This window comes from Aulonocara stuartgranti (genome assembly GCF_965226115.1).
Source record: "Aulonocara stuartgranti genome assembly, chromosome: 17".
Taxonomy (NCBI): Eukaryota; Metazoa; Chordata; class Actinopteri; order Cichliformes; family Cichlidae; genus Aulonocara; species Aulonocara stuartgranti.
In genome coordinates, this window is record NC_138953.1 from 32,045,674 (window position 1) to 32,071,206 (window position 25,533).

The window sequence follows — 25,533 nt, forward strand, 5'->3', positions numbered from 1 at the left end:
GATTTTTTTTTTATAGTTTTTTGACTGGAAACTCTTCTGAAGTGGGGCATGCTAGAAAAAGTTTGGGAACCAAAGCTAAGGCGAGCTGTAGAAGCTTGCGGTATTGACCTTGGATGAAAGAAAATAACGACGTTGCCCAGGTGTCAAGCCATTCAGGTAAATAATGTATCGTTTCTTTTTTTGTAATCCTTTTAAAGTCAAGACTGCACTATTTATATGACCCTGAATCGCAGATTTATTTATTTATTTTTTTGTCCCTTGGAGGGTGTTAAAAATGCATGATACAGTCCCTCTATCATCACACCTGTGATTCAGGTAAAAAAAAAATCCACAAATGTATAATGTTTTCGTGTCAAACGTCTACTGTCACAATCACTCTGAATGGCAAGCGGCAAATGGTAAAGGATACAAGGGTCAAAACAAAGCACTTCCATTCAGCTTGTGAAGAGTTTAAATTATTGTCTGGGTTAGCTTTCAGTACATGAACATACTGTATGTCAGCTAATTAAAATGGATTGGTCAAGTGCTTTTAAATGTTGAGCAGAGGCTAGTTGAATCTGGGAATTTCATTGGAACATCATTATTACACTTGACCTCAGGGCTGACAGAGAGTGAACAAAGTGTGTGTCTGTGTGTGTTTGTGTGCGTGTGTCTGACTCAGTATGAGGCAGCCTTTTTTACAAAATTGGGAGAAAGAATTACAGAGAAAACCTCAGACTTCCAGAGGTGCCTATTAAAACTTGAGATACTCTATTCTGATTTGAAAATGTGACTCTGTATGTGTATGTATGCGTCTATGATGCACACACACAGTTGTGTTTGATGTTAAATGCAAACATGCGTGCTTACACACTCCCCTTTTATGTGTGGATGTAGTTAAGGGCACTGCATAGAACTGTGAAAATGTGTGTGAGTGGGTGTGTGCATGTGTGTACAATTTGTTGCTTTCATGCTGATTTCTGCTTTTCTTGACTAGCCTCCTCTCAGCAGTAGACTAACCCCCACTAGCACAGAGCTGCCAATCAAAAGTAGCAACACACATAGAAGCACATACACAAATATACAGCATATGAATATCTGTATAACAAAGTTATGCTGTGACATTAAAGCTCGTATCCTTTCACATATTTTTTGAAAATGGGTGCAGGGATTTAATTTTTTTTATTGTTTTCAAAACAATAGTAACAGGTGCCTAAAGATACAGTTCAAAATTGTTTCTTTGCTAAGCTGTCTATTAAGTGGTGACATTTGTCCTCAGGAGATCCACAGATCAGTGTTAAGTGCCTGCAAAGCCTGTAGAACTATTGCTCAGGACCACTTAAAGAAATGAGAAAAAAGTCTGGCTTCTTGGAAGCAAAATAAAAATAAATCAAAGGTGACTCAAGACTTTTACAGTATTTGGGGATAAGCAAGACTAAATGTCTGAATGCCTGTAAAATGTACTTTGACTTACACATACAGACTTAACTGAACAAACTGGGAAACCCGAGAATAATGGCGAAAGAACACAGGGAGACCAGATGGACACAGAGTCATGACTGGGGAGACGGAGACACGACTGACTGGAGATACGGAACACAGATGAAACTGAAGCCAACTGAACATGTAGGAGAACTAACATGCAAAAAAGAAGTACATGTATATAATAATTCCAAAGAATGGTCAGAGACCAGATCGGTCTCTGAGATCTGCCTCACATTTCTTAGAAGAAGTGATAAACATAGACTATTTATATGATATAAAAACATACTCCCCGTTATGTGCCAAGGTTGCCCTGGCCTCACTTGGTGATAAGGGTGCAGTAAAAAAATATTAAATCTTACACCTGCGTCTCCTTAGGATTCTTTCTGGATCAAAGAAACCTGGAAACTTTTTATATAATGTCATGTAGCAAACAATAATAATCCAATTTCAGAAATCCAAACTTTGAATTTAGTTACAATAAAATGCAGGATTTAGTAAAGTTAATAGTAAACCACGGATTACGAACCATATGACTGTGATAGCTACACTGTGTACTGTGAGATCACTGGATATTTGTACTATTCTACCTATTAGTGTACTTTTCTCATCACATCACATCATGTGATCAGTTTTACTCTGAATGGGAGTGTTTATGGGAAACTAAGAAAGCGCAGCATCAAATTCAAACTCAGAGGAACATATCTGCTTTTGGCTGGGAGTTCTTTTCTACTACACTTTCACAATAGTATGTTTTCAGTGATGACACTTGCCAGCGAGCGTTTGTCATCTGACGAGGTTATGCATGCCTCACCTGGTTGAGAGTGAAGCGAACTAGACAAATGGACAATATAAAAGATTAACATAGTAAACGTGATGTAGCCCCCTGGTTTGTGAAATCTATTTAAGGAGCTGAGTGGGGTTTTTTTTCATGCTCATTGGATAATGGCTTGTGATTGACAAGTTTTTTGCCAGAAAGCCATTCTTTCTAACTCTTACAAACTATCATTTACAAAACAGACTTAATATTTGATTTAATATGACATGGAATGTGCAAATGTGCTATAGAGTCATCAAACTATTCAGTAATGTCACAGAAAGGAAGAAGGGCCATTTCCCTACAGACGTCTATACAACAGTTGACCCCTGGTGGCTCGTAAAACAATGCCTGTTTAAGACAATTCTGTAATGACTTCCCATTTCAAACCTAGCCAGGTCCAAAAAAAGAGTAAAACCGTGTAAAACAGGATTGCAAACAGCAGTGCAGACAGCTGCAGACAAGTTCACTAAAGCTGAAAACCACATAGCCATCATAATCCAATTGGAAATATTTGTACTTGTTTAAACTATGACAATTAAGACTGGTTGCAAATGACAGACTAAATCACAGCAGCCATTGGCTAGTGAAATTTGCCACCTTAGTGTTTTGAAACTGGCTGTGACAAGCAAAGGTGTGAATCTGGGACCAAGCGACGCTGTATGCTTTGGTAGCAATGTGTCAATCACAAGGTAGGCTTGCGCTAAAGCCCATCAGACTTCATCTTTGTTTGACTCTAATGGCAGACATACTTTACAGAAATAAACATCATGTTGCATTCAAAATAACAAGTGAGATCATTAGAAACAATCCAGGTTTATGGCATTCACTCTGGTTTTACTTCCAGATATCAGAAACTACAATGAGAAAAAAAAAAAAAGAGCACACTAACACACAAATACATTACATAAGTAGATACTTCATTAAATGCATGACATTTTATGAGTTTGCAGTAATTGCAAGTAAACATATTGGATGGACTACATGAAATCCACTCTGCTGTCGGTGGCCTTGTCCATATTCGTGACTTGTTGCCAAGGCCACCCCTTTCATGTGCTCGTAACTAGATTACAAAAGGAAAAGATATGCTGGGTATGCTGAACTTGAACTCTCTCGTTAATGACCTTGATCATTCTGCCACAGCATCAAAGTTTCAATACAGAGACTCCTCGTGTGATATTTGCCGTTTTCATGCTCCGTATTTCAATTACTCTCATGAAAACATTTTTAAAGCTTCATTACTTCTTTAGGGAGAAATTTATTATTGCAAATGTTACCACCACTGATAACTAATTTCCTTTTTTAAATTATACCCTAACTCTTTATGCCATTTTCAATTTCTAATCCCATTTGCAAATTCCCAGCCAGTCTTCAGACTATTTTGTCCAACTCTCCCGGCTTTATAGGCTGCTCTTTATTATCAGTGTGAGACAATATAATTTCTGCATTTAATGGTATATAGCTATATGATTGGGAGCATAAGTCGACCCGATAATATTCTTCCAGACATCCAAAATTCAGCTGATGAAGCAGAGTCTGCTGTAATTCTCAGCTATAGGTGACATATAGAGTGTATTCCTGAATTACGACAAACCATTACCCTTTTAATTCAACTAAATTCTAAGATTTAAAAAAAAAAGAGCAGAGGTGCCTCAGTAGAACAGAAAATGCACAGTTTGGTCTAGCACAAAATCAAATAATGTATTGATAACAAGAATGGGTCCTTTATCTACCTTTATCTTCACACTTTTCACAGACATATGTCACATGTGTCTTTTACGGTGGTGCATTTAGTCTTAAGCTACCCATATTTCTTTACATTTTGTTTCGGAGGAGTCAGACTTGCATGTAATTTTTGAGTGGTCTTGAGCAATAGTTCTCAAGGATTTTTGAGGTTCTTCCGATTAGACTTAAAACCATCCTTTACTCAACAGGTGACCAGAGAGACGCTTCAGCTGATTCATCTGCTGTTTGCTGAAGCCTCATCAACTGTCTCAATGTAAGTGTTGCCTGTAGGAAGCCATTCTGAATGAAAGGAAAAGCGAGAAATAAACGATGAATGCCAAATTACACTGGAAGTCAGTGGGAGCATGACTTTAGAACAAAATCCAAATTTGACGTTTGATTCAAATAATTATTAACATAAGTAAGTAAAGTAAGTAAAAGTTTATTTATATAGCACTTATCACAGACATGCTTCACAAGAAAGGTAACAAAACACAGTACAGTCAAAATACATCATAAAAACCCTGATCTAATTAAAAGCCATTTGAAATAAAAATGTCTTAAGCTGCTTTTTAAAGGTCTCCACCGAGTCCAGACACCATAGAAATAGAGGAAGTGCATTCCACAGTCTGGTAGCAACAGCTTCGAAAGATCGGTCCCCTCAAGTTCTGAAGCAAGTGCGGGGTACCACTAAAAGGTTTTGATTCAATGACCTCAGGGTTATGTCTACGAATCAAAACACCAGTATACAGAGGGTCCTGTCAGTGTACTCTGAAGGTTAAAACTAAAATTTTAAAATGGAACCTAAATCTGATTGGTAGCTGGTGTAGCGACTTTAAAACAGGGCTCCTTTGTTTGAGCAAGTCAGTAGTTTTGAACAACCTGGAGATGAGCCCTTTCTTGTTTTTAGACAGGTAAACAGACTATTACAATAGTCGAGCCTTGTAGAGACAAAAGTATGGATTATTATCTCAAGTTCAACTGTTTAACACCATAGATCTTTTGAGTTTTGAGATGTTGTTAGTTTAAAGACCATAAACTTTGAACATGAGACATGCTTTTTTCTACTGCAGGAGAATACTTGTTTTTATTTATTCCACAGTGTTAGTTGTTCATTTGCATATTTAACCAGCTCTCCTCCTTCCTCTATTTTTTCTTGATCTATCATGTCACATCCAATCCGACCAAGAACAGAAAACAAGTCAGTATTTCATTTACTTAACGACTGACGTTAGTGACCCACTTCCATATTAATAAAAATCATATGCTAATTATTGTTTTGAGCCAGTTAATTAAAAAATAAGTGTGCTAATAAGTGTTTATTTACAGTACACAGTTAAGTGTAAACAGGAGGCTCAGAATATGCTCACAGGTCAATAATATTCCATCCTCATTAGACAAACATCCATCAAGCTTTTCCTGTACTGGTCATTCACAGTGCCTATTAGTCCACATAGTGTAGCTTTTTTTATGTTTTAACTAAAAAGTTACAGTTTAGGTGGATTGCATTTTGTTGTCCTTCTTCATTACAGGATCAACAAAATAGTGCATCTGTGTATGTAATGCAATACTTCTTTGTGTGTGCGTGCTTTTTGTTTGTCTTTTGTTATGCTTTTATATTTACTATTACAATAATTTACGGAAAATTGGTGCAATTTTTAATGTAATTACTGTAATCACCATCAATGCTCTAAACGGGTGCATAATAGCTAAAGTATCCATAATTTGCACATTGTAATGTTATAAAACAGTCCAGAATTTGTGGCATACTTTGATCTTTTCATCAGTATGTGGCATTTGCATGTAGATCAAGCAGAAACCTCTGGGGGTGAAAAATTAAAGTGAACAGCATAGTGCCAAAATGGCTGCTCCACAAATGGCCACTCGAGACTGGCTTTAGAAGCAGGTCAATCACCAAAAGTTGAAATAAACATGTTTACAGCTTGATACAAAAATTATTTTGGTCTCTAGCTAGTTTTCTTTTTATGATTGTGTCATAAAAAGTGTGGTGGAATTTCTGTCTAAGTCATCCATTTAAACTATGTGAGGCTGATAGGAAAAGTTAATGTCTTCTTTGTGGTTTGCGTGAGTCTCATTTTATCTTCAGGGTTCATTTGTACAGTTGTAAACAACCCTTTAAGGCATCAAGTGATCAACTTTTCTGTAAAAGCTACACCGTGGAGTCAACAAATGCTGAGCTGCATAGTACATAAAAGTAGCCAACACTCTGCTGACTCAGTAACTACAGAGATCCAACCCTTCTATGGCATTAACATCAGTACAACAACTGTGAGTCAGGAGCTTCGTGGTAAACAGTTCTATGTCTGAGCAGCTGAATGTAAGCATTACATAACCAAGCACAATCCCAAGCATCAAATGAGTGCTGAAAAGCATGGGTTGGTGAATTCCAGGAGAGAATTACCTGCCAGCTGTGCTGAGCTTGGAGGTTCTGGGGCTGGCCTGGTTTACCTTAGCTAGAAGACACGTATTAATGCTTCACTCTACCAAGACATTTTGGACAACTATGCTTCCAACTTTGGCGAGGGCCCTTTTCCATTCAGGTACAACTTTGCTTCAGAGCACAAAGAAAGAAAGATAAGCCCAAGTCAAGCCAACTCAACTTTGTTTGTATAGCATATTTAGAAGACACCAAGTGTCAGACAAAGTGCTGGACATAAGAACAGTGTAGTTAAAGAGTTTGGTGTGAGACAACTTAACTAATCCACATAGAGCCCTGACTTCAAACCCCATGAGACACTTTTAGAATGAACTGAAGTTTGTAAGCCAGTCTCCAACATAAGCAGATGCTCTTCTGAAAGAATGGGCGGAAATCTTCACAGACACTCCCAAAAGAGTGGAAGCTATATAACTGTATAACTGGAACAAGGGGACCAACTCCATATTAATGCCTATGTATTTACAATGGGAAGTCATGAAAGCTCCTGTACAGGTGACCCAATACATTTGTCTGTATAGTGTAATATCACATTACACAGGTCAATAGCAAACTATCCTTGTTAGCTGAAAACAGCCTAGTTTTACGTTCTTGGTCAAAATATGTCTAGTTTAAAACAAAGAAACCAACAAAAAGAAAAAAGACTTGAGCTTAGCAATAGTCATGCTCAAACCAATCAAGGAAACATTGTGAATTCATCCATCTTTATTTTTTTTTTACATATTTCTTTGCGTTTTTCACAAAGATGCAGTGTTTTTTTTTGTGTTTGTTCTTTTCAATGAGAGATAGAACAGAAAGACTGATGCACTGATATCGCAAATATTTAGTTTCCGTAAAATATTAAAGCCTTTGTGTTGCACCATTTTCTTTGTCATTTGTGTGAATTAGTAATACAGCTAACAGCAGCATTAATCACATTACTGAGGAACCCAAAACCAAAGGCCACATAGGGAAAAATAAAAGCCTTCAGCGAACAATCATTATGAATAGAGCAATGAAAACAGCAGTGCGTGCCAATCCTCAGTTCAGTTCTTTGCATTATTCATTTGCTAACAGCAAAACAAGTATTAACATATCAAATAATAACATAAATTCCCATGACACATTCATACCACTCCGGAACTAAAAAGGGCAATTTAACGCCACATTTATAAGTCAAGTTAAAGGAACGTATTTTTATCAGTACATGGAGGTGCAGGGTGGTTTCAAAGGAGAACAACACAGAGAATGAATCTGCCTCTAGAATCTAAAACGTAAATCAAATCAAGAAGCTTTTTGGCTATTTTCTAGTTATTTCTAGATAGATAAAAGTTAATGATCGTCATTACCAAACTTTAATTTTTGTTTTGAAGAGGATTAAAGTAAAAAGTTTTCAAACATTTTCTGATGAATCTGAATTATTATTAGTTTTAAATTATTATTAATTTGTTAATAATTAACAAATAACTGATTTATTTGTTTGCTTGTTTTAATAAGTTGAAACTGCCAACGTTAGTATCTAATAAACCTTGGCAAATGTACATGAATCTCTTACACTCAAAGACATTGTCAGGAAAGTAAATGATCAAACAGACTGCATTTGTTTGCTTAAAAAAAATCAAATAACAAAAATTCCCAAAACACTTACATGTAAACTTAACAATAAGCTCAAACCTGTTCATACACAGCAAATTCAAAAGTGTTAAATTTTTTGGTGTTAATAGTCTCCTTGCAAAAGTAGAGTTAATTTTACTCTAAGCAGAGTCACATTCTTTTAATGTAACTCTGAGGTGTAAAATGATAGTAGTTAAAATCGAGTGTTAAAAATGAGTGTTTCTCTGTCAAATCTGGAGGTGTTACAATGGAAACATTAACTCTTGACCTCTTAACTCTGAACTCCTAGAGGGGCTATGACACCAACAGAGTAAATTCACAGACTCCGCCCCCAGCACGGCTCCAATCGAAGCTGAAGTGAAGCCTTTCAGAACATTTTGCTCTACATATTTGAGTTGTTTGCCATGCTTGGTAAGTCATTTTTTCAAAGATTGTTTCAATTGTTATTAGCTTTTACTTCTGTGGCTCTTTGGAGTTGAGACAAAGCTGTGTGAAAGGCATTAGCCATGTTGCTCGCTGATAGCGTAATATTCTGTTTTAGCTAGCTGAAAGGTATTGTTTGCGGGCAAATACCACAGCCTTGAAAAAAAGCTTGCATGTGAATTTTCAGTCAAATCTTTGGTCAAATACACCTAAAACAATGTCTAGAGTGTGAAATGTTGGTATAATGGTGCTACTTGAAGCCTGAAAACGATCGCCCATAAAAAAAAACAAAAAAAAAAACCGAGCAAACAGCAGTAGCAGACGTCCTGACTGGATTCTACGTTAGCATAGATCCCTCCAGAGTTTTGTGCACACGGTTTAGGTAAAAATGAAAAAGGTTGAGGTTTTACATTTAGTTCAGTATTACCTGTTGCCTGTGTCCTTGTCTTTTGGGAAAATACTTTACACAAGTAATGGCTCAAAGAGGATTCCTTTTTTTTTTTTACTGTGCTGCAATTGTTTACTGGATTATTTGTGCTGTTAATTAGTGTCAACTAATTTTTATTCGATCTCCACACAGGATATGCTTGTGAAGATGGAATATGGGGGAGAGCAGAAGTGCGTTGAAGTTCCACAAAGTGATGAATGAAGGACATGCATATTGTATTGAAGAAATAAGTGATGAGAATGCTGTTATTTGCATTTACCATGTCAGACCTTTTGATAAACAAAATTCTAATGAAAGTGAGAACATGTACACTGTTACATCTTTCAGAAAATGTTTTGAAATTGTGGTGCACAGTTCAGAATAAATGTTTTTCAAAAACCATTGCATCTTTTTAGTAAATGTTTATTTCCAAAAGAAATTTCTAGAAGTTCAGAACAGTAAAATTCCCGCTTTTTAGAATGAATTAGAAGATAACTCTTACGTAGTTAAACTAAAATACTCTTTGAGAGTTAATATATAAACTCTTAACACCAAGTGTTAAATTATCAACTCCAGACAGATTTGGTGTTTAACACTAAATCAGAGTTAACGTACCAACTCTCCAAAAAGAGTTAAATTAACACTCTCTGGTGTGGACCCATATAGACACTTTAATAGTGTTGAAATCAAATCCGACAGTGTTAATTTGGACATGCTGGATTTGCTGTGTAGCATTGTTGCATCAGGTAACTAAGATATCGGTCAGGTCTCTTCACTCTTGATATAATCACTAATTAAGTAAATGCAAAACAATCTGTTCTGTAGTTGACAAAGAATGCAGTGGTAGTTATGAAATGCATGCTCTCTGTGTTTTTATCATGTCTCCAGCTAAACAGGAATTGCTTTCTTTGTCTTCAGGTCTTTTGTTTTCTCAGTACTAATCACGAGACATGAGGACAAAAAGAGGAGATGACCCTTTTTTGCCTATTATTCAAAACAGACAGGGGCTCATACTGATTTAGAAATGTAGTCAGCCTGCTGCTGCCTTTGGATTGATCCATTTTATAGTATGGATCCACAGCAAAACTGACTTCTACCTGATTGCAAAAGAACCCTCGGATACAGTTTCAAGTACATGATACATTTGTATTTTGTTGTGTCACATTTTTCTCCTTTAAAACTCTATACACAACACTCAATGACAAAAAGTGTTCTGGTAATTAAAAATAAAAAGCTAAAATGTCCCATTTATGTAATTAATCAGACCCTATGTCATTACACTTGCTACGGCACGCTCCAAGCATGCTTCTATCAATGGTCCTTGAGATGCTTCTACAGCTTGATTGGGGTCCACCTCTGCCTAAGTGAACCACATGGTAATAATGACGTACACAGCTCTCCATGTAAGGTCTCAAAGTGGTGGTAGTGAATTCAGTTCAGCTGAATTCAATTTATTACATAGCAGGAATCACAACAGTCACCTAAAGGCACTGTATACTGTGAATGAATGGGATCTAGAGTTCCTTTGTGGAGATGAGCAAGCCTTCAAAAATGATCTGTGCAGCACTTCAATCAGGCCAACATGGTAAACTGTGCAGACAGAAGTCATTCCTCACTAAAAAAAAGAAGCACATGACAGTTGAATTTTTCTACCAGCATCTGACCAACTCTGAGAACATGAAAAGCAAATTCTCCTGGTCTGATTAAGCAAAATTGAACTATTTAGCCACGATTTCTCCCATGTAAAAGAAATCATGCATTCCTTCATTAATATCATCTGTCAAACAGTGCGGTGGCAGCCTAATGTTGTGATACATTCATATTAACTGCTAATCCTACTACTGATATGTATTTTGCATAATTATTTTCTCAGTAAATCAACAGTCAAGTTCAATATTCTCATGCCATTTATTTGTTTGCTCTTCCTTTCTGCTCCTAGCTCATTTGTAATAAAATGTTGGTTGATGTTTCAGTGTCATATTTATACATATGTATAAATATACATATTATACATATACATTATACATAGAAAATAACTGAGGCTGCAGAGTCTGTAATATTTCACATGGAAGGAAACTATATACAGGAATGTATGGTGTGTATTCAAACAGCACAGAATGATTGCTGTATGGGAAAAAGACATAAACGGAAGTGATATGAACACCTGGATTTAGTAATACGACTGAAACAGCAATGTTCACAGATGTTACGTTTTCTTAACTCCTAGAAGAAAATATAACCCAACTAAGCCACCTCTGGATGTGAGCTGCATTTTGCAGTGATACCAGGTGAAAGGGAAGCCTGTTGAGTCTGCCTGTCAATCTGTCTTTTCTTCTGCTCTCCTAACAGTCTGTTACTGTGTGTTTTCTCTCACTCTGCCCACTGACAACTATCACCAAGTCTTTCTTAGACTCTTGAACTCCCATCTGCCTCAGTTCCTCAGACAGAGGGATCAAATTCACAGGTTTAATTGTCTCTTGCTCCTTGCACTTATCCGTGCTCCGTGATAACTGGCAAGTGGGTGTCTGGGATATATGAGATCATTTACCCTTTTAAAACATTCATTCACAGGGGCACATTTGAGCTACTCTGTGACTTGCCGTGAACATCTGCAGTACAGGTCATCTTAATGCATAATTTAATCCCTTCTTTTTGATAAGGAATGGCAGAGTTGTGAAGGAAAAGGAGGAGGAGAAGACAGATGTGAAGGAAAGAAAGAAAAATAAAGAGAGAGCCTTGACCTGACATTTTACTGGCTGGGCTGAACTTCTTTGATAGCGCCAGTGTAATGTTTGACCACAATGGAAAGAAGAAAAAAAAGGGGGTGACGAAGCCGGGGCAAAGGGCTGAGTGAGAGTGGGAGGACTAGTGTTTGGGGTCTTTCAGGGACTGTGGAATGCATTGAGTTAATTTGGAATTTAACACAAGCAGAATTTAAAAGAAGAAGAAAAAATAGTGGCAACATGTTCACAAAACTATAGAAACCAAAGAGACCAGATGCTGCAGTTTGAAGCTAAATCTTTTGCTATTCTTGCTTGACATAGGATTTTTGCTGCTTAACTGTTTGGTTGGCTTTACCATTTCATAATGTACCAAATGTTTCAGATCACAGTCTGGTTTAAGACCCAGCCCCCCCACTAGTGATCTTTATTTTAAATGATTAAAACTGCCTGGACACTTTTTTTTTTCCAAGTAGCATTCCCTGTTTCTGCACCTAAAGCATTTCTTAGTTTTACCTTTTGAAAAACAGTATACTGCACTGATGACCAAAGAAAAAAAATCCCAAGATATAATCACTAAATTTGCATGTTCCCATTAGCTACTTGAATGTTCAAATTTTTCCAATTTGACCATCATTTCCATCTTAGGAAACAGCTGTCTAACCATGCAATTTTACCCACTGGATAAATTTCCATCTTAGGAAACAGCTGTCTAAACATGTAGTTTTACCCACTGGATACATTAGACAGATTTTACTCTTGATTTTTAATGCTTTAGGCTAAAGAAAGCTAAACTTACAACTTAAAAACATTAACTACAATAAGATAACTGAAATGAAATTACAATGAAGTTACATGTTGCACCAGTTGTCCAGTGACAATTGCAGCTGCTCAGTGCAGTGCAGGTTGAAGTACTAACCATTTACCTATCCTATAGCACTATGATGCATACAACTAGGTTTGGGTATTTAACATTGTGGCGTGGGTGTGGTCTCTGGCCGGGTGCAGAGAAAGGGTGCTCCCGAGGAGGCGCAGAGGCGGGATGAACAGGTGTGATGGGAAGAGTGATTGATGGTGACTCTTTTTACATTCACAGTAATGGTCGGGCGAGAGGAGCAACCGTGACAGTGGAGCGGGAGTGTCTGAGTTCCATGCGTTGTGCTGAAACCACAGTGCGATTAAATAAAAGTGCTGTCACCACGTCAGTGGATTTGTGTCCATGTGTTGGGTCCGACGCAATGTCGCATCCCCAGCCTGATCCACCTACTCCCCCGGCGGCCCAGCCACCCGCCCAACCACTACAGATGATGGGCCAAATGATGCAGGACATGGCGGCAATTGCAGCTCAGCAGTTGGTGATGTTACGCCAGAAGTCGGAGCAGCAGACCGCGGCTCTGGGGCAGCTGCTGGGCAATGCGGCCGCGCCAGTGCATCCCCCCGCTGGCAGTGACATTACACCGGATTAGGGAGGGGGAGGACTAGCTGGTGTTTATTGAGGCTTATTTAGGTGTTGAGCTGCCACTGGCCTAGGAGGAGTGGGCCGCCCGACTGCTGCCACTTCTGCCGTGCGAGACTCAGATGGCAGCGCTGAGCTTGCCCCCCAGACCGCGGCGGGGTGTTCGAGGGTGTTTGTCGGGTGGTTGGGCATCTCCCCGGAGGACTACCGGTGTCGTTTCCGTGCCTGCAGGATGACGGAAAGAGAGTGGCCATTTGCATGGGCTCGACAGCTGGATGCAGTGGCGAGGTGGCTGCGACCGGGCCCCTCACCGGAAGAGGCTTGGCTGCTCAATCTGGTCGTCCTCAAGCAGTTTGTGCCTGCCGGAGGCGACGGCTCGGTGGTTCCACTGCCACCGCCCGGCCAATCTGACGGTGGCGTTCACGCTGGCGGGGGACCATCTGGTGGCCAACCCGGGACCCGCACGAGAGGGGCCGTGATGGAGAAGCCGTGTTCCGACATACCAACCGCTAGCTGCAATGGCACGGAGGGAGGTTGGTGGCCCTGGTGGGATGGAGTGTGCAGCAGGGACCCAGCAGCAGCTGATATCGCCCTGGAGCCACGGGGAGCCGCACAGACGCCGGGGCCGGAATGCTGGAAGTGTGGGTGACCGGGGTACCTGTGCCGAGAGTGTCCGCTCATGGAGGTGGGGCAAGTGTTCTGTGTTGCCGGTGCCCCAGCACCCGCCCCCGGTCCGGGAGGGACATACAACATACCAGGAAGGTGTCAAGGGGGTATACGCCACGCTTTGGTGGACACGGGCTGCACGCAGATCCTGGTCCATCAAAGTTTGGTTCGCCCGGGGGCATTGTTAGAAGCTGAATGGGTGGAGGTTAAATGTGTGCACAGTGACATTCACCGATATCATGTGGTGTCGCTGGTGTTGAAATTTAAGGGTAAAAAGCATAGAGTGAAGGCAGTGGTTAGCCCACGCCTGTGGCATCCCCTGATCTTGGGCACAAATTGGCCTGGGTTCCATGGTTTGTTGGGGGAGTATGTAGGGATGCGATCGCAGCCTGTAGACGTGTGTAATGTCTGTGCGGCATTCAGTGGTGATGTGGGGTCGACCGACACCGCGGCCTCTGGTAGCATGCCCCACGGGAGATTTCCCACTCGAGCGATCTCAGGACAACACCCTATGCTCAACCTATGACCAAGTGATAGAAATTGGTGGTCAATGGGTGCACCCTGAGGCTGCGCGGACTTACCCACACTTCCAATTGAGAAACAATATGCTGTACCGAGTGAGCTGCGACAATCGCACTAATGAAATTGGTATCTAGTTGTTGGTACCGCAAAACCGCCGGAAAATAATTTTTCAGGTGGTTCATTGTAACCCCATGGCCGGCCACATGGGATCTGAAAAAAACTGGAACGGATAATGGCCCAATTCTATTGGCTAGGCACCTGCGCCGACGTGCGCTGCTGGTGCTCATCGTGTCCGGAGTGTCACTTGGTTAGCCAGCCAGCCATCCGTAAGGCACCTGTTACCACTCATGGAGGTCCCGTTTGACCACATCGGTATGGACCATTTAACCGGAGTGCACGTGGCTATCGCTTCGTAGTAGTCCTAGTGGATTGTGCGACATGGTACCCGGAAGCAGTGCCACTGTGAAGAGTGTGGCGCAGGCACTGTTTCAGGTCATCCCCCGTGTCGGTATTCCGAAAGAAATACTGACCGTCCAGGGCACGTTGTTCATGTGTCACACACTGAGGGAGCTGTATGGGTTGTTGGGCGTTAAGACTAGTCGGACCAGCGTGCAATTGGGATCACTGGTTAGACCCTCTGTTATTCGCAGTGCGGGAGGTGCCCCAGGCCTCCACGGGATTTTCTCCATTTGAACTATTGTATGTCAGGGGTGTTCGACCTGATTAAGGAAAACTGGGAGGAAGGTCCGAGCCCTGCGAAAAGTGAAGTTCAATATGTGCTGGACCTGAGAGCAAAGCTGCACACACTGGGGAGACTCTCACGAGAGAATTTGCTCCAGGCCCAGCAGCGTCAGCAACGCCTGTACAACAGAGGGAATTTTCACCGGGAGACAAAGTGCTTGTGTTACTTCCTTCTTCCAGTTCGAAATTACTCGCCAAGTGGCAAGAGCCCTTCGTGGTCACAAGGCGAGTGGGGGACGTTGACTATGAAGTAGTATGGCCGGACCTCAATCTCCTTAAAGCCCGGAGGCAGGTGGAGGCCGCTTCTCTGGTGAGCCCGGTAAGGGAGAGAGATGAGTTGGGGCCGGAGGTGCCAAAATCCAACATCCCCGCCTTCCTCCATTGTGATGACCATCTCACACAGGTCCAGAGAGCGGATGTTGCTGCATTGCAGCAGCACTTTGCTGACATGTTCTCCCCCCTACCCGGCCGTACTTCTCTCATAGAGCACCATTTTGAAACGCAGCCTGGCGTGACGGTGCATTCACGGCCCTACAGGCTGCTGGAAAACAAAAGTATTACCGTGAGAACTTCTGAGTGTTATACCTTCTATGTCTGCAGCCTGTCCGCAGCTCGGACGCAAGAATTTCACTACATGTTGTACTCTGTATAATTGTGTATGTGACAAATAAAGGTTGTTTGTTTTGTTTGTTAACTTCAAGCTGCATCTGCAAACACATTTTTAACTCTTACACACACATACAAACCCAGATTAATACATTAGCAGGTATTTAGGGTATAGCTTGCTTAAGAACACTTAAGAAAAGTAGACAACTTGCTCTAAATCCTAATCCTCATAGTAAAAATTGGGTAACCAGTCCAGGAGATGTGACTAAATTTTATTGCTTGCATACTACGCCATACACCCCATTAGTGAATTAGACATTTAGAAATTATGCAGATAATTTTCAAATGTCGACATCTACATAGTTGTATGTGTCTGATTTGACAGTAAGAGCATTCCTAAAAAATGGAAGTCTAGTTTACTTCATTTGAAATAAAAAATGTATATATTTTCTGCCATATTCATGATTATAATCTTGAGTTCTCAGATGGCTAATGGACTTAATCAAAAATATAATCATGAAAGACTTTATGTACCATTTTGGTACTTATACGCACTTCTGATGGATTTCCCTGCAGCTTACCAGACAGTAAGCAATACATCAGAGCATAACAGACATAACAGACAGTTAAAAATGCTATCTGCCTTAACCTTCCTCTCTTTTCATTGATATTATCCTAGTGATCAGTTTAGAGGCTTAGGGTGCTCAACTCAAGCAGTAAGAGACGCTTCTGAATACAAAGGGTATTGTGTACTGACTGAGAAGGAGAGGGAATAATGAAAAAGCAAGGAGGAAAAAGAAAGAGGATGTCATAAAACTTGGAGACTCACAGCTCAGTATGTGCCGTTGTGGAAACAGCTGGAGCAACATTATGTACATAAAATTTCACTTCATGAGTGACATGTATTGACATCATGGAAAGGGACATTTACAGTTCTGTGGTACGTTAGCTTACATCATCACTCCATGAGGAAAAAACTGAATTAAAAAATATAGTCCAATGATTTACAGGAAGTCATACTGCATTTTGAAAGCTTTAATTATCTTCTCTAACGATAACAAAGAGCTCACAAAGAAACGGTTGTTTGTGAGCATCAATGTGATTGTCTTCAACTTGACCTCATATGTCAAAATGATAATAGCAAGATAAACAGAGGATGGAAGTAAGTCATTTTGTAAATAATGGTGTTTGAGCCACTTTAAATGAAGGCCTTCCAGAACAAAGACAATCACAATGTATTTGATTTGGTTTTTGTTAGCTTCTCACAGATCTCTTTGTGAGGATCATGGGAAAAAGTAAGGAGCTTGGCCGGGTGCCACGATCTTTGGGCAAATTCAGCAGCTGTGTATTTTATCCTTAAGTACCTATTACAATATATATATATATATATATATATATATATATATATATATATATATATATATATATATATATATATATATATATTATAAAACACAGGCCAAAGCAGGAGAGAAAAAAACACAGATAATAGTGAAAGACAGAAAGGTCAACATCAGGGGGAGGCTGAAACCCTATTTAAATAAGTGCTGTTTGAATGTGTGTGAATGATCGATGTGATTTTTAGTACTATGATGAGAAGGGGGGAAAAATTCATTGTTAGAGATTGTGTAAATGGAAAGAAATGAGGAGAAAAGGTAAAAAAATGAAAAAGAAAGGGAGCTTAGAAAGCCAAAAACGAGAGCATAACAAAGTAACAAAGAGAAGCTGCTGAGCAACAGACAGAGGATGAGACTACAGAGATAAAAGCAGGAAACATGGCTCTGCAATCCAAAGCAAACTTAATTCATGCTAAGCTGGCATGCTGGGGTCAACAGGGTTCTGGACTATACCCATTCAGTGGAGATTATTAGAGAATTTCTAAATGCCACATAATAAGAAAAACCTTTCTGGAAATACAAGAAAGTAAGAATTGGGAAGCAGAAAAGAATGGGCAATAATATGCAGGAAAAGGAGGGTAGTGTTATGGTCTGTCATGTCTAGCTCTCCTGTGGTGTCATGCACTTTTTCTCTGGAAAGTTTTGACAGAGCAAACTTCAATTTCTTCCTTGTTAACTGACTGCAAATTAACAGTTTATTCAGGAAAACCTTAATATGTGCACATCCATTCATGCACCTTGAAACCATGCTTACACAGCGTGGAGTGCGGCTAATGCTATCGCCTTCCTTAATTTGGAGTCTTCCGCTTCATGTGGTGTGGACAACAAAAATTTACTTCACTTTTTTTCCTTTCAGTTCCATTGTAGAGCTGGCTAAAGCTTGTGCAAATTCAGCCTCGCTGCCTTGTGCATTCCCGTGCATTTGGTGACAGCAACCTGACAAGAGGTAAGAAAAAGAGGCAGAAGAAAAAGTATTGCAAAAATGAACAGGAATGCAAAAGAAATGGAGGACAAACAGGGATGAGAAGGAGAGAAGAATCAAGACATTGAGCCGAGAAGAAGATTGGCAAGGGGCGAAACAGACAAAGCAAGGAAAGAATGAGAAAATGAGACAGGAAAAGAGATACGGTACAGCGCAGTACAGTCAAGGTGGCAGGATGAATGTCAGAGACTGAGAGGGAGAGTGAGAAACAATACGGCGGACAAATGAACAAGCGAGTGAGGACGGAGGAGGACGAGCGTTGAGAGGGAAAGATGTTGGCGGTGTGCAGATTTCTCCTCCATCTCGTTCTGAAAAGAGAGAAACAAGGGATGCAAGGCAGAGATAAGAGGAAGTTGATTAAAGAGGCACAGCCAAAGAAAAGATGCCCTGTATTTAGCATTCTCCTGGCAGTGTGGAGGCTTATTTTCATGCCCTAGTTTGTCAAAATGAGAGGGAGCCAGAGGGTAACGACAGAGAGGAGACACAGGCAGCTAGCATACAGAGATAGTCATGTTACGCGACTGAGACAGAGGGAATAAATGAAATGTAGACTGAGGGAGAGAGAAGGAGCCCTTCATCTAATTATCAAACCCTCACCATAATTTCCCAGTCACTTGCCATACTTCAAGAGACAACGTGTAAAATCACATTGTTACGCACGGATGTTGACAATCACATAAGAAAAGACACTAAATGAGGAGATATGTTCCTTTTTGCATGCATGGCATCTTGTTTGTGATGACTTCATGCAATGACATCTGTTGGTGGGGTGGCTCATCAAAGAAAAAACAGTGCTGTATGTGTGGTTCTCACTCTAGTTTTCACAAGACTGGAAGGCAGAAAGTTTTTTGTTTTTTTTATTTCACAGTTAGTTTGCATTATCATGTTACAGTTAGTCCTCATCATACATGGTAGTATTTACAAACCTCCTTCCCTCAAGTTGTTTTTGTCAACCTACCCACAACTGAAGACGTAGATGAATTACAGCATGTTGTCTTACCCTTAGTGCTGTCAGATCAGAAAAAAAACTATCTTTAAAGTTATTGTAATTTGTGTTTGTTTGTTTTTACAGTTTGGAGAACTTACATGCACTGAAAAAAAGGGACTGGCCATCTCTTGGATTTATGTAAGCATCTTGCATGTATTTAACACAATTGCCTCATGTTTTAAAGTTAAATGTAACTATATAGTGTAAAAACTACATGATATGCAGAAAGGGTGTATTAAATTGTTCATATCATGTTCAGGTGAAGTAAGTCAATAAGATAGCAACGTTAAATCTCGTGAAACCACGCGTGATTTCATCTCGCGGGCTTTGGATCGTGGTTTAAAAAAGGCATCCATCTCAGTCAAGTCGAGCAGCCAACTCTACGTTTTTGGTATGTCTTGATTTTTTGAATTAATTTTTACCATATTTCAGCCAAATGTAGTTAAACGTCTAGAGTGTCGCCATGTAACATGCTAAAAAAGAGCCGTTAGCTTATTTGCTGTTTTATCTGTTGTCAAAGAATTGGCGCTTTTTCATTTGAATTTGTCTTTGGCACAAGAGCCGTAATATCACATTAAACCTAATTACGAGGCACTCATAACATAATTTGGTTTTCTGTGTGAATAGATTTGTCAACTGACTCTTCAGTTACATTGTGTATTTACTGCACCGTGGTGTTAGTGAGATTTTGGACATTGAACAGCTTTAGCTAATATCATCAGCAGCATTATGCTAGCTTACATCCCTACCCCTCCTGCCCTCACCTGCTGTCCTTTTGTTTTTGTTTTTTTTGCTGCACATTGAGAGATGACCTCTATTCTGCATTTCACCAGGAGTCAGCTGATGGATTGTGGGTTCAAGGTGTTATGGTAAGAAAGTATATTCTATTTTCGTTTCTGTAACTTAATTATAATAGGTTTTTTATAATTATTAGGTGCATGCATACTCACCCTATTAATACAACTGAGAAATCCAAAATCTGCCATAGGTTTATCTTATACCTGTATGTATTGCCAGAAAGGTGATTACTGGACTCACATTAATGCACACTTGAACTGAAATGAGGTTGTAACTTGTGGGTTGTTGGGTTGCAAATCAGAAACAAACATCTTTGGATTTTTTTAATCCCATAAGATCTGGAAACACAGTTTTTATTCAACAAAACATTACTGATTAACCAAGCACAGTGCCTGCTGTTATTTCAAAATAATTTTATGTTATTTCAGATAAAATGCAGCATTCCAGTGCATCCCAACCATGCATACAGTCAAGGTTTCTGACGGAGCTGAGTTTTTCTCTGACAGTCTGCTGAAAGTGTTTGCAAAGTGATCGGGGGAACAGTGCACAAAGCTAAAGGATGTAGCTGCCATGATGACAGTAAGAACTTTAAAATTCTTGAACTACAAAGTGTATATGTATTGCATTAGGTCAGTAAAAGATTTTTATGCTACATCCATTGAAACAGTCAACTATTACCTGTGAGTACCGATTCCACTAAAAGGATGCCATAATTTTCGTCATGCATTTACTGGCCCACTGAGAAAAAATTATCTTTTTTTAAAAATAAATGTTCTGGAAACTATATATCCATAAAGTTGATGTCAAACAGGAACTTTTGATATTGCTTTGTAGATGCTGGTGTTGCATGTTGACTGGTTTAAAAAGTCAAGAGTTTTTGTCTGGGATCATTTTCTTCTGTGCTACTGAAAAGTTCACAAATCTCTGTTTTCTTTGTTATAATACTCAAGGATGACATTAATGCTCGGAGTCCCTCATCAAAGTGCTCCGCATCTGTGTGAAAGACAATTGCAACATCTTGGTGCAGGAGTTCATGGTGAGTGTTTTATGAGTAGATTGTGGATTTGCAACATTTAAAAATGCATTTAGTTATCCACTTGATCCTCATTGGACTGGTTAGGACCAGTAGTCCTCTTTAATAATTTGAAGTTCACATGAGGCCTGGTAGTGAACTCGGCCGCCGGCCCTTGAGGCCCCACCCCTGTATTAGGGGTCACATCAGTGTGAAAAAACTTTAAATTTGTCATTCTAGTGAACAAAGGAAAATCCCACCAATATTTACATTAGCTTTTGTTTGAAAAAATGACCAACTGACCAACAGCTAACCAAATTGTGGGGCTGAAAGTCTAAATTCTAACATCTTCTGAGTGACATAACCTGGATTTCTGATGGGCCGGTGTCTTTCTAACAAAAACTAATGTAAAGCATTTGAAATTATTATGTTTTTCACCCTCTCTTAGAAACTCTGTTAGACCATGAATGGCAGCATGGCAGGCCACTCTTTGGCTATAGCTATTTACTATGTTGCTTGCATTGGTTTAAATTACTCTAACATTAGAACTGGTAGATTCAAAAGAGATGAGTTTAAAAAGGAATCTTAAAGAAATGTTTTGTGTTTAACCAGGACTTGACTGAGGCCACTGCACAGATTGAGAAAACCACAATGAACATCTGTCTCCAGAGATGCGCCAGGCAATGACTTTTCTGATGTTGTTCTTCAAGATCTGGATAACGTGACCTTTGCAGTAGCCATGCTGTTTGGACCTTTTTTATTCCTTCAACATGAGTTACCCATCACAACTCTGCTACACTTTTGAGGTGATTCAAAGGGTGGTAATGGAGTTGGATGCAACTCAGCTCTCAAGGAAAGCTCACAACTAAGACAAAACTGCTCCTGCAACGAAGCTCACTGTTATGCATGTGAGGTGACCAGCTCTAGGTGAGAGGACATTTAAATCTCACACTTGTTCTGCTGCATTTTTGAAGCTCAATTCCAGGAACAGATCGCAGGTTTCATTTGTATATACTCTGCAACTGCCATGAGGACAAGCCGTTTTTTTTGTTGTTTGTTTTTCCTTTTGCTCTGTACAAGTTCTGTTTGTCTGTTTGGCAGCATTTTTAAATTTGTCTTTGTATTTTTTCTTTCTTTTACTAGTGAAGAGATGTAGCGTGAACAGTTATACAGTCTAAATATCCCATATGGGTCGTGTGAAATGGTATTTTCAATTTCATTCAGTTGAAGTAAAGAACGTTGAATATTTCTAAGTGTGCTGTTTTGAACCAAGATGTCACAGTATGATCAGTGCTGTAATTTTTGACAGTCACTGTATCAATGTTATTTTTGCGTCTCTTGAATAAAGGTTTTGACCTGCAAGTGCTAATTTCTTTAGTTATTGGGGTAAAATGGGTAATGTTAATAGGAAGGTGTTTGCCAATTCAGTAACCTAATTTAATGTTAATGGAAACTAACATTACCTCAAATTGTTTAGTTATAATTGTTGTTTAACTGAATCTTGATGTCAGAGGCCTTAAATAGAATGTTTTGATTTGTTCTTTCCCAACATTTTTCAAAAGAAACAGTCTAATTTCTTTACTGTGATTGATTCCAGAGAACACGGAAGAACTGACATTATTTAACTGTTGATTTATATAGATTCAGTGGAGGAGTAATGTCAGTTTAATTCTTTACCTACTGTCAATGCAGTGAAATTAGACATTTTGTTTTGAAAGGTTACTGGTGGATGCCAGCAACCATCTTGGAAGAGAACAATACAATCTGTTATAAGGCCTCCATTTGAAAATTGTGTATTTGATACTAGAATATAATAGCAAAATGTAATTTGAAGATAACATGTAGTATTTAAGTGACCAAGTAGTATTGGGTAAAAGTTATTGAATGGTGTTGGGATAAAGTGAGAAAATTGTGAAGGATTAAAATATTCCAAGAGATCAAATTACTTCATCAAAACATGTTTAAGTCACATTTTATCAACACAAATTGCACAGGTTTATTGAACATGAATAAATTGTGTTAATTTAACTCAATTGTTTAAGTTGCTGCCAAAGCAAAACATCTGTGTGCAACAAATGTCCACCATTGAATTAAGTAAATCCAACAACATATTTTTTTCAGTGTGTGACTATGTCCTCAAAGGCAGCTATAGTAGCTCGGAATTGGACCACTGAGCCATCAGCCATTGACTACTGCCCAGTCAGCCAATATGATTATTTGCCGGGGACAGAGCTACAACTGATCTGAGCCTAGCCAGGCCCCATGAGTAAAGGCCCATCCATGATGCCTGTTTCATCAGAGCTGAAATAACTGGATACCAGTAATCATAGGGATCACTGCAAATGCACTTGGCCTGGATTTCAGCCAGGACCAACTTGCTTTGGGAGACTCTACAAGGGCCAAATTGTCCCTTAGCCACTGTTCTTCACTGTCAAAATGAGTCATGTAATGTGGCATCTGACTAGGACACGTTCAAGAGACTGGCTCCCAGCTGGCTGAGGCTACAGTCACACTAGGCAAAACAGTTGATGAAGAACTCTGCATGGCCAAAATATCTGCTACCGAGTGCAATCAGCTTGGGATCTCCCTACTTTTGAAATGGTCACATTGAAGACAGCAAACAGGTTTGAAATCACTTCCTAGTTGCTGTCTTTAGACTCTTTTTCACGTGTTAAGACTGTGATAAAACAGGAATAAAACACCAATGAGACAGAATCCGTTTGCTGTCAGTTGTCCATTGAAAATTGTCAAGCTGGGAATTACATGCAATCTGTTTGGAAGAATGTGGCAGTTATAACTGTGATAAATCGCAAATCTGTTACCATCTGTTACAAATTTTTGGCTCAAAAATGAGGGTGTGAGCACCATCAAAAATAATACAGGTTTTTGGTCTGTTTCTCTCTAAAAAAATGTGTGGCAAGTTAAGATAAATGAGAGGAAGCTGAAGGGGAATCAATATGACTTGATGATTTAAAGGATGACTATTCTGTTGGGACTGCATGTAGACCAGAAGACAGACTCACGTGAAGTGGGAAATGCAGGTGAGAGCTGGATTTTTCCCCATATAATCTTCAAATCTACTGTATGTGTACGACGTATAGAAGAACACAAAATATTATTTGCTGTAAGATCTAGAACCCTCAGTATAGCTCTGGGTTTTTCCTTTCATCCTTTCCTCCCACTTCACCTCTCCTATCTTTTTCACCCGTTCTTGCATTGCAGTAGCTCTTCCTTCCTCTCCACTGTTGCTCTCCACTTTCTACTGCTCATCTTCTCATCCCCTCTGTGCAGCCTGTAGGTGGCATAGAGGCATGTAAATTGGCACAGAGTTCGGCAGAGTGATCTGAATAGTCATTTCTGCTCTACAGCCATCGTGAATGACTCCGCTGTCATATCCTCTTCGTTCCACCACACTCCTCTCAGCTTTTACTCTTTGCTTTCCATGAGCCCTGCTCATCCTGTCCTATCCTCACTCCAATTATCTATTTTCACTCAGCTCTCTTTCAATCCGTTGTCTCCCTCCTTTTTTCTCTCTACCTATCTACTCATGCACTTCCAGCTCTTGCCATCTTTATCTCCACTTTCTCATCCTACATTCACTCTCTGGTCTCCACTTTCCTTTTTATTCTTCCCACCCCTGTCCTCTCGTCCTTTTCGTGCCAGTCTTTTGATTATTCCAGTGCCTCCCAGGCAGTGTGTATTAATAACACAGCGCCAGTTGCACACATGGACAGAAGAAGACGAGAGTAAAGTGTAAATGAAAGAATAGGAAAAAAAAGATGAGCGATAATGGAGGGGGCTTGCACAAAATGCAAGTGACAGAGACATTGCCTGCTGTCGTTTGCATTTTACCATTCAAAGACACATTCATATTTTTCAATCGTCTAAAAGTCACAAAAATACAATGAAAGGCAGCCTGACATTCTTAATATTTTTAGGCATCCCAAGCTGAAAATGAGTTTAACACAAATTAAGAATATGATTTTTTCACAATTTCCCATGGTTTCTTTAAAGATTTATCCAAATTGAGCATTTATACTAGCAGGATAACATGTAAACTAAAACACATTGCCCATAATTTGGAGTCATGGTGCAACTCACTGATGTGGTGTTAATGGCTTGGACAACAATAGAGGCGAACGGCACAGAGGATATTCAATCCTGGGCTTTACAGGAGGTTAAAATAAACATGTTTTGGTTGTTGTGGAGTTTGTGACATTGTTTTAAATGTAGAATATAACTTATATGATATGCTTCAATGATTTTATGCAGATGACACCCAGTTGTTCTGCTACCATAGTAACCTATTTAAGTTTCTGCTGGTGGACACCCATACACACTGGACGTCAACAACTTAATTTAGGAAACAGCACCTGATATGAAAGTAATAAAAAACGCCCAAAAATGCTAACAGGCCTTAATCAATAAAGAAAAGAGCTTATAATGATTTTATTACACACACACACACACACACACACACACACACACACACACACACACACACACACACACACACACAACTGTCTGTTTTCACATCTCTTTGGTTGTCTTAAATTATTATAGTATTTATACTACAGTATTAAAGGTGCATAAATGCTAAAAAATTTCCTTTCAACCATTTAGTAAGAAGTTGCTAGTCAACGTGATCATGTCAAAAAATCTGATATAGCTGGGAACCTTCAGGGTGTGCCAAGTTTGGTTCCTCAACTCTGGATTGTTTAGGAGGAGTCGGTGGCCAAAGAAA

At 39.6% G+C, this 25,533-nt stretch overlaps 3 long non-coding RNA genes across 5 annotated transcripts in view; all 3 read left to right on the top strand.

Annotated features, from left to right (window-relative positions):
• The window catches only part of LOC309692757, a 37,266-nt gene extending 23,448 nt beyond the window's left edge, over positions 1-13,818 (top strand). The window contains exons 2-4 of the long non-coding RNA XR_014272435.1: positions 17-156; positions 4,213-4,277; positions 12,718-13,818. This is a non-coding gene — a long non-coding RNA (uncharacterized lncRNA). The remainder of the gene's footprint in view (positions 1-16; positions 157-4,212; positions 4,278-12,717) is intronic.
• On the top strand, positions 8,119-9,303 carry LOC309691712. The gene is made up of 2 exons (XR_014272093.1): positions 8,119-8,462; positions 9,055-9,303. It is a non-coding gene; the product is annotated as an uncharacterized lncRNA (long non-coding RNA).
• A 5,260-nt stretch (positions 13,819-19,078) lies between the features above and the next one.
• On the top strand, positions 19,079-22,151 carry LOC309692972. 3 transcript variants are annotated; one of them, XR_014272545.1, is made up of 5 exons: positions 19,079-19,117; positions 19,239-19,848; positions 20,206-20,356; positions 20,728-20,813; positions 21,402-22,151. It is a non-coding gene; the product is annotated as an uncharacterized lncRNA (long non-coding RNA). The 3 variants fall into 3 exon arrangements; XR_014272547.1 differs by having other exon boundaries at positions 19,084-19,370; positions 19,813-19,848; XR_014272546.1 differs by having other exon boundaries at positions 19,084-19,848.
• Positions 22,152-25,533: the final 3,382 nt, after the last annotated feature.